Source organism: Miniopterus schreibersii (genome assembly GCF_964146895.1).
Source record: "Miniopterus schreibersii genome assembly, chromosome: 6".
Classification (NCBI taxonomy): domain Eukaryota; kingdom Metazoa; phylum Chordata; class Mammalia; order Chiroptera; family Miniopteridae; genus Miniopterus; species Miniopterus schreibersii.
The window spans coordinates 51,799,552-51,817,664 of NC_138107.1; positions in this window are offsets into that span (position 1 = coordinate 51,799,552).

The window sequence follows — 18,113 nt, forward strand, 5'->3', positions numbered from 1 at the left end:
CCTATCTAAATAAAACCTTTCACTTCATTGGTCTCCTTTAAGGTGCGGGTACCTTATCAAACTATTAGGAAATAAGATATAGAATGCTTCAAAGTAATTTTCAAAGCCACAAAATAATCACAACAAAGAAATTAGAATTTTAAACATCAAAGAATTCCACATACTTAATCACTAAAACTGAGGGGAGAGACTAACTACATTTGACATCTTTTTTTTTTGGGGGGGGGGGAGGCTTGGAAACGTGAAAATTCTCCTGCTTCAAGAATCACTGGAGATAAAATAATTACGTTTTAAAGGTCACAGATGTTAATGGGATGTATTGATTGCATGTGTTCCTTTGGACTAGCTATTTTTCCCCCAAGGTATGTATGTAGAATTCAAGTCTTAAGAGCCTGGGCACACCTCCACTTTCTTTCTCTAAAAGTGCCTGCCTCCGTTTTGGTCGCTAAATCAGGCATGCACTTTGCTGCACTGGATGGCTCGAGCACAACTAAAAGACCGAGCGTTCAGTGACCTGAGATGGGTGCCCTCCTTCTGCAAGGTGTAATACAGTTTCTCCAAACTGATAATTGTCACCAGAAGGAATTCACATTAAAACCTTAATCTTGCTGCAAAATTCTCAGTAAAAGCCTATAATTTGTGCAACCTGATGTATCTGACTGTCAGGAACAAATATATTAGCCTTACCTGCTCCAGACACAGAGGACAGTCACCTATTCTGCTGTTTTTGCCTCTTGCTTTAATGATTAGAACTATTTTCATCATCTCCTTCCGCTCTGCTTCTAACATCCTACTGCTGTCATTTATCTAAAGGATGAACACTAACAAGGAAATGCAGCTCATGCTGGATTTGGTTTGCTTTGGGATTTTTACCACCGAAACCGAATCTTTCTGTTTTCTCTCTGCCCTCCCCCTTTTTAATCTCACCACCTTAGTTATATTACATTTTCCAACAGAGCTCAGTGATCACAGTTATAAAACAGATACCAAAAGATAAATAGGGAGACCAAGCAATTCCAGGAGGCCCCGGGTGGCAGAGGACTCAGTGCCTATTTAATTCCAATTGGAACAGTGGCTCCACTATGGAAATTTGAATCAAGTCCATGGGTCAAATCCACTCCCAATTACCAATCAGTCACTAAACTAACATTTTTCATAGGGCAATTTAGTGTCTGTAATGGACCTTTGCCAAAGACCTGACTAAAAACAACAGCAAACTTGAAAGCATTCCCAATCCTGTTTACATTTGGGCCTGTTTAGTCATCCCTAGTGGACATACAGTTGCAGAGGAACCAAGAAATAAGGCTTCAAGAGGGGGAAGAGGGCAGACGGAGAATGGCAGGTAAAGGGGAAAAATTCCCCATTTAACCAGTGCATACGCCACTGCCTAAAGAAAGAAGAAAGTCAGAGAGCTCTAGTAAGAAAGTGAAAGGGGAAAAAAGATTCTCTGAGACAGGACTGAAAATAAAATTAAACCAGAGAAATCAATCAATATGTAAGAACCAATCTACTTAAGTTACTTCTTTTTAAAAAGCTTAATTCAACATAAATACTACAATTCCATTTTCATAAACATATACTAGTGTTTTTCTTTTGTTTACAACTGCAAAAATTTTCTCAATCTCACATTCAATTCTTTCACAAGTAAAATTAATTTCTAATAAAAACTGACAATCAAAACATAAAAACAGGTATTTGTTAATTACCTGTCATAAAATATAACACAAAGGTGGCTCAGCAGATGGTTACACTGAAGCTCAATAAAAACTTTTCTATATTTCAGATTTAAAACACTATGGAAGGCTGTGCTCTTTCAGGCAGCAAATGTAACGATAGATATTCAGTGATGGAACCAGCAGTACAGAGAAGGACTGAGTCCCCTCCAGGAGGAGATTAATTCTCCTCACATGGAAATAACCGTAATATCTAAATGTCATTCAATGGTATATAAGCTTCACTGGCCCATAAAAATATCACTTTCCTACAAATGAAAAACAGGATTAAGATCAAAGAATAAAGGCCATATTTTTAGAAGCTGGAGATAAATTATTTAAAAATGTGTGAGTTGAATAAACTAAACTAAAAATAAAAAGAAAGGTTCTTATCTATTCATAGCTTGGAATATGCATTTATTTTATTATGCACTATATATTTGCTATACATTTTAAATATTAAGTTATCTATTTTTAGGTATTTAGAATTCAGTGAAAACTAGATACTTTTTTGATATAATTTTTTTGCTGATTCTCTGGCCTAGCTACCACATTTTTAGGAAAGAAGATGAGGATTTTAACATATAATCTTGGGGCTTCTGGTAAATTAATGAAATAAAAAGGAGCCTCAATTATGTCAGACATTCTTTGACACTGTGATTATAGATAGTGGAGAAGGGCAGCACTGCCTGATGAAAGGCAAAGCTTTTGAAGTCAGACCTGGTTGGAGTTCTCTGTGCGCCAGTCACTAACTGTGTGGCAAGGCCACGTCTGGTCTCTTTTCTGGGACTGGTTTTCCTCATCTGTGAAACTGCAATAACAACACCTACCTTGCAGGACATCTTAAGGATTAGCTAGGGATGACATGCCCAGTGGCCAGCATAACGCTTGGCACTGAGGCAGATAATAAAGATAATAAAGAATAGTCCTGACTGTCATCGTATTCTCTTAAGATTATATTCCACAAAAGTAAAGCTAAATTCTTGTTGCTTGACTTAGTTGGTTAAATGCAAAATTAGATGGAAGGATACTGCTATGATTAACTCTTGGAAGAACAAAGTAATGGTTGGAACATTGTCATCACCACATCAATTCAGAACATTAAAAATCAGCACCTAACAGCACTTCAAACAAGAGGTGCGACCCCTCCAAGCCTGTTTAATAAAGTCTCAAATACATCATAAAATTTAATGTCTCAGGATTCACCAGTTAATATTGGCATATGCTGGGCAATAATTTGATTTCATTAAACTTAGGGATTGTGAATTGTTTAGCTATATCTCCAGAGCTCCGTATACCTTCTGTCACAATATAGGTACCCAATAACATTATTGTTGAATAAGCTAGAAGCAGGAATTGAAAACTGTAGAATATCAGAAATATGTACATCACTGGTTTAATACCTTCATATTAACTAATTGTTTCATTGTTAGTATTTCATGGTTTCAACAATCAACAAATATTTACTGAATGCTTACTATGTGTATTGCATTGCACCAGACATTAGGGTACAAAAGTTAGGAAGATAGACAAGGTCTTAAATGAGGTGATGCAGGCAGAAAGCACAGTGCCTAGCACATAATAAGCTCCCAGTAAAGGAGAGAGCAGTAGAAGTCACGAAATGGGCATGGAGAGGTTCATGCCAGTCTTTCTTTCTCTTGATAAATAAATAGCTAGCTAGATAGACAGACACAGATATAGATGTAGATATGGTCCATATATATATGGCATGCACACACATAACCCTAAAAATATTTAACGTCTGACTCCATCACCCAGATATTCACAAGAAAAAAAATGAACTTCTGTGAAAGTATCGTTCACGTTTATTTGTCTCTTCAAACTGGACTATTCATAAAATAGCCTTTCAAGTTAATAAAAAAGTAGTTGCTGCCATCAAGGGATCTCCAAGAATCTTCAAACTTGGTGTAAATTGGCAGCATTCTGCTCAAGCTGCTTGGTTCCCACAGACATGAGTCTTTGAAGTTGACAAGGTGTTCATGGACAAAGCAGTAGTTTCCTAAAAAAACATTACTTTTGTTTTACTCAAGACCTAGCTAAGCCTGATTTTGAAAGAACAAAGCCTGAATTCCCAAAACCACTACAAGATGGACTCCTTCCTACTGAGTGAAGGCCAGAGGCTCCCCGTGCAGCTGCTGAAGGGTATGGATGTCCGCTATAGATCTCTGCCTCTCATTTGTCCTGTCTTAGGTAGTTGAGCATAAGACAAAGCTACTCTGTCGAAAGACCCCTAGCCAATACAATGAAAACACACCCCCTTCCCACAAGCATGCCGTGGGAAGCAGTACATGGTTAAGTGTGTGATCTCCTGAGGCAGAAAAACCTGACCCCAGACTGGGCATCACTCTATATTGAAAGTAATCTTTATAGCTGGTGCCAGACGTTGTACTCAACCCTTCAAATTCATTATCTTACTGACATACTGGAGAGAATGCCAGTGGATACTAACCAGTGGGTCTGCTTCACCACTTAGCAACTGCTTGGGGAAAACATTTGTCCCGCATTCCTGCTGTTTCCTTCCAACTGGAGGAATTTCATTAGCTTCAACCACTGGTCCTCTCTCCATTGGGTCACTTACCCTGGGAATGGATGGTCTATCTGGTTGGGGAACTTTTTAGGGGAAAGTGAGAATGCAAAGCTGAATACCTGCCCTTTCTCTCTCTCAGGAATGAGCCCACCACAGAAAGCACTTCTCCTCTCTCCCTCTTACAGAATAGCACCTCCATGTGGAAAAGTCTGCCTGGGCTAGCAGGGCTATGCTTGAGGTTTGTTCTTAGCAATTTCAACTGCCCACAGAAATAAACCACATTCTAGAATGCCAGTCATATATATGGTATTTTGACTTTCCACTAGCTGACATTTTGGGTTCCTTGTCAACTGGTTCAGAATTTGGGAAAAGAGAAGTGATACCTCTAAAGTATATAATTTTACAGTGCCCTAATTTTCTTGTCTGTAAAATGAGAATAATCTTACTACCTATTTATAGACTCACTGTGACCATAAATGAAATAATACCTATAGAGTAAGTAAAGGGCATATAGCAAACACAAAATAAATATTAACAATTACAATTACTGATATCTGTTTTCATTATTATTTTTATTATTTGACTAAGTCATTCACCAGATCAATTCCTCTTCTGATATCCTACAGATTTCTATCAATATTAAAGTTACCTTGTCTTTGAGCAAATCACTTTCTGAGATTCAAAAATGGTAATAATAATAGTATCTAGATCACAGGATTTACCTGAGAGTTATATATGAGGGAAATACATGTTTAGTGCTTATTATAGTGTCTGGCATATAAGTGCTCAATAAGTTATTAGTATTACTACTATTAGCATTATTTTATTATGAATGATCTCATTCTTCTCACTCTCATCCTCCCATGCCCATTATGTAACAGTATTTAATTTAATCTGGTTTCTCATAAGTGACATATATATCTTTCTTATGGTTTTTATCTTCATTTCAATCCCCAAATTCTACTCTGAAATTTGTCTAATTTTAATAAAGTATAGAATCTCTCTTTTCCAATAGACATGTAGAATGTTTGCCTTCAAAGAAGACAACAATGAATCACATGTTCTTTAGTTTTAGAGATCACATGCCAACCAGATGATATCTATTAGATTATAGCCACTAATACCCAAAAATAATGAATAAAAAAGAAAAATATATACAGGCATACCTCATTTTATTATGCTTTGCTTTATTGTACTTCACAGATATTGTGATTTTTACAAATTGAAGGTTTGTGGCAACCCTACATTGAGCAAGTCTATTGGCACCATTTTTCCAACAGCATTTACTCACTTCATATCTCTGTCACATTTCAGTAATTCTCACAATATTTCAAACCTGTAATTGTTTGGAAGCACCAAGAAATATACCCATATAAGACAGCAAACTCATCATTAATCATCAGAGAGATGCAAATTAAAACCACAATCAGATATCCCCTCACACCTGTCAGAATGGCTGCCATCAATAAATCAACAAACAGTAAGTGTGGTGAGGGTGTGGAGAAAAGGGAACCTTCAAGCACTGCTGGTGGGATGCAGATGGTGCAGCCACTGTGGAAAGCAGTATGGAGCTACCTCAAAAAATCAAAAATGGAGCTGCCTTTTGACCCAGGGATTCCACTTCTGAGAATTAACCTGAAGAAACCTGAAACACTGATTCAAAAGAACATATGCACCCCTCTGTTCACTGCAGTGTTATTTACAGTAGCCAAGATTTGGAAGCAGCCAAAGTGTCCATCAGAAGATGAGTGGATAAAACAGCTGTGGGGCATTTACAGAACGGAATACTACTCGCCATAAAAAAGAAGGAAATCTTATCCTTTAGGACAGCATGGAGGGACCTGGAGAACATGATGCTAAATGAAATAAGCCACCAGAGAGAGACAAGTATCACGTGATTTCACTCATATGTGGAATCTAATGAACAAATTGAACTAACAAGCAAAATGGAGACAGACTCATAGAAAGCAGGCTGATAGTTGTTGGGGGTAGGAGGATAGGGGGTGGAGGGATTGAGCAAAGAAGAAAAAAAAAGAGAAAGAACTCATTGACACGGACAGTAAGTAGTGTGGTGATTGTGGGGAGGGGGGGAGGGAGAAGAGGGCATAGAGGGGATAAATGGTGTGGGAAAAATAATTTTTTTTTAAAAGACAGCAAACTTAATTGATAAGTATTGTATTTAAACTGTTTCCCCACCTCTCCCCCTCTTCTCAGGCCTCTCTCTTCCCTGAAACACAACAATACTGAAATCAGGACGATTAATAACCCTACAATGGCCTCTAAGTGTTCAAATGAAAGGAAAAGTTGCCCATCTCTCCCTTTTAGTCAAAAGCTACAAATGATTAAGCTTTGTGAGAAAGGCACATTATATGCTGAGATAGGTCAAAAGTTAGGCCTCTTGCTCCAAGTAGTTACCAAGCTGTGATACAAAGAAAAAGTTCTGGAAGGAAATTAAAAGCGGTACTCCAGTGAACACATGAATGATAAGAAAGCAAAATAGCCTCGTTGCAGAGATGAAGTTTTATTAGTGGTCTAGGTAGAAGATCCAATAGGCACAACATTCCCTTAACCCATAGCCTAGTTAGAACAAGGCTCTAACTCTCCTCAATTCTATGAAGGCTGCGAGAGGTGAGAAATACGCAAAAGAGAAGCTTGGAGCTAGCGGAGGTTGGTTCGTGAGGCTTAAGGAAAGAAGGTGCCTCCATAACATAAAAGTGCAAGGGAAGCAGAAAGTGCTGATGCAGAAGCTGCAGCAAGTGATCCAGAAGATCCAGCTGAGATCACTGATAAAGGTGGTTTCTCCAAACAACGGATTTTCAATGTAGATGAAACAGCCTTGTATTGGAAGAAGATGCCAACTAGGACTTTCATAGCTGAAGAGGAGAAGTCAATGCTTGGCTTCAAAGCTTCAAAGAACAGGCTGACTCATTTCACTGGCTGGCAACTGGTGTCTTTAAGGTGAAGCCAGTGCTCATTTAGCATTCTGAAAATCCTAGGGCCCTTAAGAACTATGTTAAATCTACTTTGCCTGTGCTTTGTGAAAGGGAAAGCAAAGCCTGGATGACGGGACATCTGTTTACAACACAGTTTACTGAATATTTTAAGCCTGTTGTTGAAACCTACTGCTTAGAAAAAAGATTTCTTTCAAAATATTGCTGCTCATTGGCAATGTACCTGGTCACCCAAGAGTTCTGATGGAGATGTACAGTGAGATTAATGTTGTTTTTATGCCTGCTAACACAGCATCCATTCTGCAGCCCACGGAGCAAGGAGTAAATTTGAGTTTCAAGTCTTATTTAAGATGTACATACGTTTTATAAGGCTATAGCTGTCAAGATAGTAATTCCTCTGACGGATCTGGGTAAAGTAATTGAAAACCTTCTGGAAAGGATTCACCATTCTAGATGCCATTAAGAATATTTGTAAGTGAAGGGAAAAGGGGAAAATATCAACATGAACAGAAGTTTGAAAGAAGTGGATGCCAACCCTCCTGGAGGACTCTGGCGGGTTCAAGACTACAGTGGAGGAAGTAACTGCAGATGTGGTGGAAACAGTAAGAGAACTAGAATTAGAAGCGGGGCCTGAAGATGTGACTGAATTGCTGCCTTCTCATAATAAAACTTCAACAGATGACGAACTGCTTCTTATGGATGAGCAAAGAAAGTAGTTTCTGGAGATGGAATCTACTCCTGGTAAAGATGCTGTGAAGATTATTGAAATGACAACAGAGGATTTAGACTATTACATAAGCTCAGTAGCTACAGTGGGACTTGAGAGGACTGACTCCAACTACGAAAGAAGTTCTGCTCTGGGTTAAATGCTATCAAACAGCATCACATGCTACAGAGAAATAGTTTGTGAAAGGAAGAGCCAATCAATGCAGCAAACGTCACTGTTGTCTAATTTTAAGAAGTTGTCACAGCCACCCCAACCTTCAGCAACCACCACCCTGACCAGGCAACAGCCAATAACATTGAGGCCAGACTCTCCACCAGCAAAAAGATGATTACTTGCAGAAGGCCCAGATAATGGTTAGCATTTTTCAGCAATAAAGTATTTTTAATTAAGGTATATACATTGTTCCTCTAGATATAATGCTATTGCATTCTTAATAGACTACAGTATAGGGTAAACATTGCGTTTATATGCACTGGAAAACCAAAAACTTCATGTGATATATTTTATGTAGTGGTCTTGAACCAAATTCACAAAATCTCCAAGGTACGCCTGCATAGACATCGAGTATGCATAAGGCAAAATAATTTAGAAAGCCAAGTTTCCTCTCTCATTTCATCAGAATAACTTCTCTAAAGTCTTGACATTTTAAGCATTTTCTAGACTGAGTTTTAACCCAGTACAAAAGGCAGTACGGCTTCATATTTCTTTCCAATAAGTAAAAAAAAAGATCAATATTTTCAAGTCTCAGTATGGTCATTATGAGCTATAGCACATACACAAACACAAAAAAGGAAAGCATGTTCTTTTTTAATTGAATTGAACCAAAGGACATGTATATTTAGCAGTTCTGGAAAAAGTACAATAAATCTTCAAAACACAGAAGGGGAAATCAATATTCTATCAATTGTGACTCAAAAAAATGTTTAATTCGAGCTAAAGGCTTTATTAGGATTTCAACACTATAAACCCATGTTGGTCTTCAATGACACATGTTCAAATGGAGATCATAATCATCCAAGTTGACTCTTTCACTTAAAAGAACAAAAACTGTAAGTAAGTTGGAAAAGCTTTGTGTTGTCAGTGTAATAATATTTCGATGGCATTGATCACAGTTTCCATTAATATAAATACAATATGAGAGTTTGCTTCAAAAAGAGTTATTTTACATATATACCTATTAACACTCCTAATAAACTCAAATTCTATGACATACATTTGAGGAATTCCCTCATCATTGCCGGGTACGTTGTGCAAACTATAATCATAGGAGGTTTATTCTGTTCTTATAATAAGAAAGCCTTTTGAGACAAAGTGAAAAATACATGATATAAAACTTAATACTCCATGTTCAGACATTTTAGAAACAGATTGGTTAGTTACATCACTACTACTTTTTCCAGTCATTGCTGTCCCCATTAAAAAAATAATAGGTATATCTCTAACAGTCTACAGAAATAACTTTGGTAAAGAAGCCACCATAGTAGATCCAAGGAAAACTATTCAGAAGTAAGCCAGGATTTTTTCTTTTCTCTCAAATTGATTCTGTCCATGAAATGCTAATAACAAGAATAAGTTTCCCCATATTAATTATTAAACAATACTCTCTAAGTAGGTGGATGGGATTTTTCTTTAATGTTACAAAATAGTTCTAAAGGTCATCTAGGAGAACAAATAGTTCATAAATATAACTAAGATTTTACAATTTGAGTAATAATGGCACACTGAACAGACATTAAATCTCTTATAACGCTACAGTCATTAAAACCATTAGAGCAAAAAGAAATAGAATACAACATATTATATATCCTCAAAACATATTATAATTTATACAAAGTTAAATACACAGTAAATTAAACAGCAAAACTCAGTAAGGAAAGGAAAGAATATTTATATTTTTGCTTCAATAAATTAAGGAAGAAATGTTTCGATATATACCTCACAACATTCACCCCCAACATCGTACATAACTTAACATTTTAAACATATAAAATCTAGACAGCAAGAAGAGGAGAAGGGCGGGGAGAGGGGGGAAAAGCTTTCTATGCAACTTTCCAGTCCTGGCAAAGACAGACTAATCCATCTCAGACATGTCTTCCAACCACGAATAGCTTAAAACTTGGCCAAATACATGTGGCAACTTTTTTTATATTGGGCAACCAGTAATAGAAACCTGTGGTTCTGGAAGGAAGGAAACCTAAGGTGGGAGCCTCATGTTTGTAGCCCCTTTCTGCCTGTGGGCGGACCGCAGAGGGGGCCCAGGCAGAGCGCAGCAAAGCCTCTAGCTAAGGAGGCCGAGGGGAGAGTCTGGGGACTCTGAAGCTGGCATCTGCAGGGCATATTACCAGAGGGTAGGAGACAGGCCAAGTTGTCTCCCAGATTTCTGTGTGCAGTTGTTCAGGGATCCTTAGCCAAGATCTGGGCTACACGTACCCAGGGTGGGACTCTACCAAGCCTAGAGAATTTGTGGGGCTGAGAGCTGAAGGCTATGCCAAGGGCTACACAGCCTATAGTTATGGGAGGTCTGGTCCAGCCGGGTTGGAGAGGCCCTGCTGGGGCATCGTGAGTACATCGAGACCCCAGAAAGGCCATTAGCTGCAGATAACAATTCTTTATACAGAGCGGGAAATGCCATAGGAATGCGAACAAAACCAAAATCACTCACTCCAGCATAAGAGAATGAAAAACAGTCAGCACAGGAAGAATTCAAGTGATTGCACTCCCAGCCAGAAGAAGACTGGGCACTCTTTAAAGGAAGTTAACACAATTCCAGCTTTCTACAACTGTTTCTAAAAACATCCAGCAAACGATCCAAACAAAATGACTAGGTCTGCAAAGAAACAGGAAAATGTAACCCCTAATCAAGAAAAATAAAGAAGGTCAATAAAAAACAGAAACAGACACCCAAGATTTGCTGCTGGAATTAGCCCCAAAGCATTTGAAACCACTGTTATTAATGTGTTCAAAAACCACATTGACATAGAGTGAATAGATAATTACACAAAAGAAAGAAAAGAGAGCTAAAGGACAATTCTAGAACTAGAAAACATCATCTCTGAAATGAAAAATGCAAAGGATAGGCCAAATATCAGATTGAAGACATTAAAGGGTAAGTGAACTTGAAGAGAGATCAAGAGAAAGTAATCAACCTGAAAAAGAGAAGAAAAAATGGGGGGAAAACCAGCTTAAGTGACCTGTCGATTATGCATCCTAATTTATATACCCAATTCTGACAGGTGCATAATGATAGTCACGGTTTTAATTTGCATTTCTCTAACGGCTAACGATGTTGACATCTTTCTGTGTGCCTGTTCCTCCTCTATACGTCATTTCATCAAATGTCTCCTCATATCTTTCACCTACTTTCTAATTGGATTTTTCTGGTGTTTTACTGTTGACTCTTTAGAGTTATTGATATATTCTAGATATTAGTCTTTTGTCAGATATGTCATTTGCAAGCATTTTCTCCCAGTATGCAGCTTGCATCTTGTCCTCTTACCAGGATCTTTTGCATGGAAAATATTTTTCATGTGACGAAGCCCAAAGTATCTAATTTTCCTTTTATGAATTGTGCTTTTAGTGTCAAGTCTAAGAACTCTTTCTTTGTCCCTAAATACTGGATTTTCTTCTATACTTATATTTCTCCCATAAAACTTTTCTCTAAAAGTTTTGTAAAGTGACATTTTACATGTAAGTCCATGATCCATTAGAGTTAATATTTGGATGTGAGACAAGTCAAGTTTCACTTTTTTGCTTATGAATGTCCACTTGTTCTAGGGGCTATTTTGCCTCCGTTGAATTGGTTCTGTACCTTTGCCAAACGTAAGAGGGTATTTTTCATGGGTCAGTTTCTGACTTCTCTCTTCCATTCTCTTGACCCATCCCTCACCAGCATTACAGAGTCTCGCTTACTGTTGCTATATAATGAGTCTTGAAGTCAAGCAGACTGATTCCTCCTACTTTGTTCTTATTTTTTTTCCAAAATTGTTTTAGCTATTCTAGCCAATTTACCCTTACATATGAATTTTAGAATAATCTATATATCTGCAAAAATAAATTGCAGGCATTTTTATAAGAATTGCATTGAACCCATATATCATTAGGGAAGAACTGACATGTTTACTCTATTGAGTGTTTCAGTCAATTCACAAACACAGCACTCTATCCATTATTTAGGTCTTCTTTAATTTCTTATACCAGCATTTTGTAGTTTCCAGAACCCAAGTGCTGTACAGATTTTGTTAGATTTACACCTAACTATTTTATATTCTTTGAGCAATTGTAAATGGTATTGTATTTTTTTAAATATATCTTTATTGATTTCAGAGAGAGGAAGGGAGAGGGAGAGAGAGACAGAAACATCAGTGATGAGAGAGTCATTGATCGGCTGCAGCCTGCAGCCCGGGCATGTGCCCTGACCGGGAATCGAACCCCGATCTCCTGCATCCTAGGTCGATGCTCAACCACTGAGCCACGCCCAGCCAGGCTGGTATTGTATTTTTAATTATGGTGTACACATGTTCATTACTAGTATATAGAAATACAATTAACTTGTATGTTTATTTTGTCTCCTTTGACTCTGCTAATTCACTTGTTAGGAGAATTTTTTTTTTAATATTCCTTGGAATTTCCTGTATACACACATTATCTGCAAATGGGGACAGTTTTGTTTCTTCCTTTGCAACCTCTATGACTTTTGTTCCCTTTTCTAGCCTTATTGCACTCACTGAAACCTTCATCATTATAATAAAGTTGGTGAGAGTGGAAATCCTGGACTTGTTTCTGATCTTAGGTGTGAAGCAGTCCATCTCTCACTATTAAGTATAAAGTTAGCTATAGGTTTTGTATAGATGCTCTTTATTTGAGAAAAATTTCCTCTATTCCTTATTTTTCAGAGTTTTTAGTCATGAATGGGTGTTTAATTTTGTGAAGTGCTTTTCCTGCTCCAATGATATATGATCCTGTGTTTTTCTTCATTAGCCTGTAAATAGGGCATATTACATTGTTTGATTTTTAAATCGATCTACCCTTATATTCCTAGAATAGACCCATTTGGTCATTGTGCAGAACCTAAGTGACTCTAGCTAAATTGCCACCTTGACACCTGGGTGAACCCAGACCTTTGACCCTCTCTCCTTCCCCCAGGTGAGCTCTGGAATATGCACACAGAGCTCTGGGCTGATCACAGGATTCCCATGAGACCTCTTCCAGGTGAGACACTTTGATGTTATCTATCTCTTCTCTCACTCTGGCTGCAGAGCCTCTTGGCACTGGGTCCCTTCGATCACCCTCACCTTCTCACTGCTTAGGAGATATAAACCACATGGTCTAGGGGTGGAAGGTACAGGGGCCCATATAATTATTTTATGTATTGCTGAATTCCACTTGCCAATATTTTTGTTTAAAAATTGTTATATCTGTATGCAGGAGGGATATTGGTCAGTAGTTTTCTTTCTTTTTGTAATTATTTATCTGATTTGGTACATAAAATTAGTAGTGTCCTCTATTCTAATTCCTAAAAGATGCTTTAAATATTTGGTAGAATTATCCAGTGAAACCATCTGGGCCTAAAGATTTATTTCTTAGATTTTTTTTAAAATTGCAAATTCAATTTCCTTTATAATTATAGGGCTATTCAAATGATCTATTTGGTATCAGGTGAGTTGCAGTAGTTTGTGTTTTTCAAGAAATTGGTTGATTTCATCTATACTGTCAAATTTATGCTTGTAAAGCTGTTCGTAATATAATCTTATTATTGTTTTGATATCTATAGGGTCTATGCTCCTGTTTTATTCTTGATTTTTGATATTTTTTTTTCTTTTTTCTTTGACAATCTTGCCAGAGGTTCATCAATTTTATTGACCTTTTCAAAGAACCAACTCTCTGCTTTCCTGACATTCTCTATTATTTTAATAAAAATTTCATTAATTTCTACTCTTATATTTATTTCCTTCCTTCTGCTTGCTTCCAGCTTATTTTGCTCTTCTTTCTCTAGGATCTTTAGATATGAACCATGAGGTATTGGTTTGAGACAATTTTTTCTAATGCATGCGTTTAGTGCCATAGATTTCATTCACAGCAGCTTTAGGTTGTGCCCCTTAAATTATGACGTGCTTTATTCACATTTCATTCAACTTAATGCATTTTTTTAAGACTTTCTCTTTGAGCCAGGATTATTTAGAAGTGTGTTTTTCAGTTTCTAAGTGCTTGGAGATTTTTCTCTTATCTTGCTGTTATTGATTTCCAGTTTGAGTACATTGTGGATAGAAAACACACACTATATGATTTTAATTCTTTTAAAATTTTTGAGGTTTAATGGTCCAAAATATGGTCTATCTTGGCATATTTCCATGGATGCTTGAAAAGAATGTGTATTCTGCTGTTGATGGGTAGAGTTCTGTGAGTCTTAATCAGATTTTGTTGGTTGAGATTGTTCGATTCTTCTTTATCTTTGCTGAATATTTGTCTAACTGCTCTATCAATTGTTGAGAAGGGTGTTGAAGTCTCTGACTATAATCATGAGTTTTTCTGTCTATTCAGTTCTGTCAGTTTTTGCTTCACAAAATGTGCGGCTCTATTATTTGATTTATACACATTAGGATTTCTATGTTTTCTGGTGGATTAGCCCTTTGATCATTGTATGATGTCACCCCATCTCTGGTAATTTTATTTTTTTGTTCTGCAGCGTACTTTATCTGATATTAATATAGCGAAACCTGCTTGTTTGGGTTAATGTTTGCATGATATATCTTTTTCCATCTTATTACTTTCACTCTCCCTATATTGTTGTATTTCAAGTGAGTTTCTTGAAGACAGCATATAGGTGAAGGTTTTTAATTAACTGTGTCAATATCTACCTTTTAGTTGACATATTTAGATTACATCTCAAGTAATAATTGACATATTAGAGTTTATATCTGTCATTTTATTCTTAGTTTTCTGATGTTCTCTTTGTTTCTTGCCTCTCTGTTTTCTTTTTCCTGCTTTCCCATAGGTTACTTAAACATTTTTAAATGTTTGCAGGGTGAACATGACATCAGAAGTTGTTCCTTATGTAGCGCACAGAGCAGCCATTTAAGATAAGATTTCCAGGCCCCAAATACTTTTGCAGACAGACTCCACGTGGATCTGACCGATGCCAATATTTTCATACATTATCCTTAGATTGACTGATGTGTGTGCACAAATAACCCATCACAGAAACTAAAATTGAGGTTTTAAAACATCCCTTGGGTCTCAGTGTCTAGGATGAAACTGTGATGCATCTTGCCTGGAAAGAAGAGAAACTTTTTATGAAAAATTTGTTTTACTATCCATGAGGGATGCTGTGGAGCTTCAATTTTCCAATCTTGCCAGGCCTGGTGATTTTTTTTTCTCTTCTACATTGCTGCCAATATGTGTAGTAAAGTCTTTTGTGATATACAGCTTGCCAGGTGTAGCTGAATTAATTTTGTTAAAAGCTCAGAATTGTTCTTTTCTCTCATTGGTATTATTATAATAAAGACCTATACTCTGTGCTAATTTTCAATTCCCCAGGTAGAGTTTTTCATTGTTATGAGGTGAACCTCATTCCATGGTTGGCCATTAAACACCTGCGCTTAAATCATGGGCTTCTTGCCTCTTCCCTTTGATTTAATTTCTAGACCAACATTACATCCTGAATTACATGCCACATCTAACCCTCATGATCTCAACCTTTACTGACCAAACAGGGTGACTTTGCCATTAAGAATGAATGAAGCTGAGTGAGAAGTAGCAATGTCAACAGATCTTACTCTTCTGGTGACAAAAACACTAAATGCACCCATGCTTTCTAAGACACGCTTTTTGATCAGGAATAAGGCGAGCAGCAGTCTAATCTTTCATCACAACACCCTTCAGGAACATCGGCGTGCGTGCATGCATACGCTGTTATCTTTAGAAACTAATAAAAATCAGTCACTGAGGAAATGTAGTAGCACCATTAACAGCAGAGCTGTGCGCAGTCTGTCATGCTCACCATGAGCAGAGATGTACAGTGAGGACAAGCTTGCCAGGCGGAACCCATGCACTATCTTATAATCATCTTTACAAAAGCTGGGGAAAAACGGTTTTGTACAATGTGACATTTCATAGGACACACTCAGGTTAGTGCTCTCATGAGAGGAAAAGCCCGTAAAGCAAAAGTTTGAAGCAAAGCCTGATTTTGGAAATGACAGAGAATAGTAAACCACATTCTATTGGATGCAGTAATGTTTCTTACAACATGAAATTAGAGTCCATATTATCAAATAAACAATAATCTAAGGAAAAAATAAATTTTATTGGATTAAGATAATGGAAATTACTTTATTTTTCCCAATAAAGTATACATAACTTAAAATATCATGACGTTATTAATGGTTTTATCAGTGTCAGATACCAAGAAAGTGAGAGGCAATTTTTTATTTTATTTTACTTTTCTGGAGGATTCACTTGGTGTGAATGACATCTAGGTCTGTATCTTCTTGCTTGTGTTTCCTACACTGACGAGCATACAAAGTGCTGCATGTGATAAATGTTACATACAGACATGATGATAATTGATTGAAAAAAAACCCAGTTCGGATGTCGATTCTGCCATGAAGTCCCTCATCGCACCTTGCTCACTGCAAAGATTCTATAGCACAGCCCTGGCTTCTCTCACTGGTCAAGTTCTAATACATTTTCTCTTAAGTTAATATTCCCAGTGCTTCTGAAAGATATCTCTGGGAGAGAGAAATAACTTAAAAAAAGAAAAGGGACAGACTAAAAAGAATGCTTGAGTAAGGATCTCCACCAGTACCATCATTACCTGCTACCCAGAATAGAATTTTACAATAAATAACCTGAGGGCAGATAGCTTCAGTAGCTGAATGAATGGAGTGAATGGAAATGGATGCTGTTTTTTAAATAAGTTCTTCTTGGTATTCCTTTAAAATGTTTTTTATTTTTAAGCTTTCCATAGAATGTGTATGCCTTGTCTTCCCAATCAGGTGAATTCAGGGGCAAGGTAACATACTTGTTTCTATCACCATATCAGCTGGCACTGAATTGTCTCCAGGACTGTTCTAGGCACTAAGGGTCACAGATGAGTTTTGTGGAAGACAAATTAAGCACATATCGAACACGTTAGCGAAGGAGGAATCAAAAATGAGAGGAGTGTATCCATAATTTGGCCATCAGAAAAATCTAAAAAAAATTTAAATATGAAAACACTTTATTTCAGTATTTATGAAAGTTTTGTGCCTTTGAGTTTGGTTTACTTCTCTTTAAAAAAAAGAAAAGAAAAATGAATCCCATATAGCAAAGAGTAAGAGCAGAGACATTGCAATCTGTCTCAGTGCTGAGAGTCTCTAAAATATGTAATACTCCTATTAAGAGGCAGAAAAAAGCAATGGTCAAGAAGACCAAACAAGATATTGCGTGTGAATGTGCTACAAACAACATCTGGCACAAAGTAGTCTCTCAATAAAGGTTAACCATTATTATGAGAGACCAATGGTGAACAAGACAGGCATAGTCTTAGGCCTCCAAGAGCTTAAATGTTCCTGCATGTTTAACTATCTTTAACTTGAAAAGTCAAGGTTAAACCAAATGTAGTATTACTATTTCCTTTATGCTTAAAACAAAAAGAATAGAGAGGAAATAATAAAAACAAAGCGGTGGCTTATAATTTGATTTAAAAAGAAAATAAAAATATTAAGCATTATCATTTTCCAATCTCTGAGTTAATTCCCAATTTTTTAAAAAGAGATCCAAATATTTAACAACCTCTAAATTTCATTGGGGCGGGGGGGGGGGGGGAATCTATCTTATCAATGCAAAGAATAATATCACTAACCTAAAAGACTCTGAAAATAGTTTTTTAAATATAAAATTATTGCAAGTATATACATCTAAAACTTTAAACACATACACGCACAGGAATATATAGATGACTGACTAGGGTCATTTTTATAAGGTGTTGAAATAGTGATTTCAGTAATATTCATTGGCAAACTACATCCTGAAAAATAGACTTATTTACAAAAAAGACTTTTAATTATGGAAATTATTTTAAATTATAGAAATTATACAAATTCTTTGTAAGCATTTGCTATCATAATTGGTTCTTTTCAAAACTGTATTCAGTTTTTTTGAAGACGTTATGGGTAAGGCAAAGAAATACAGAAAAAAAA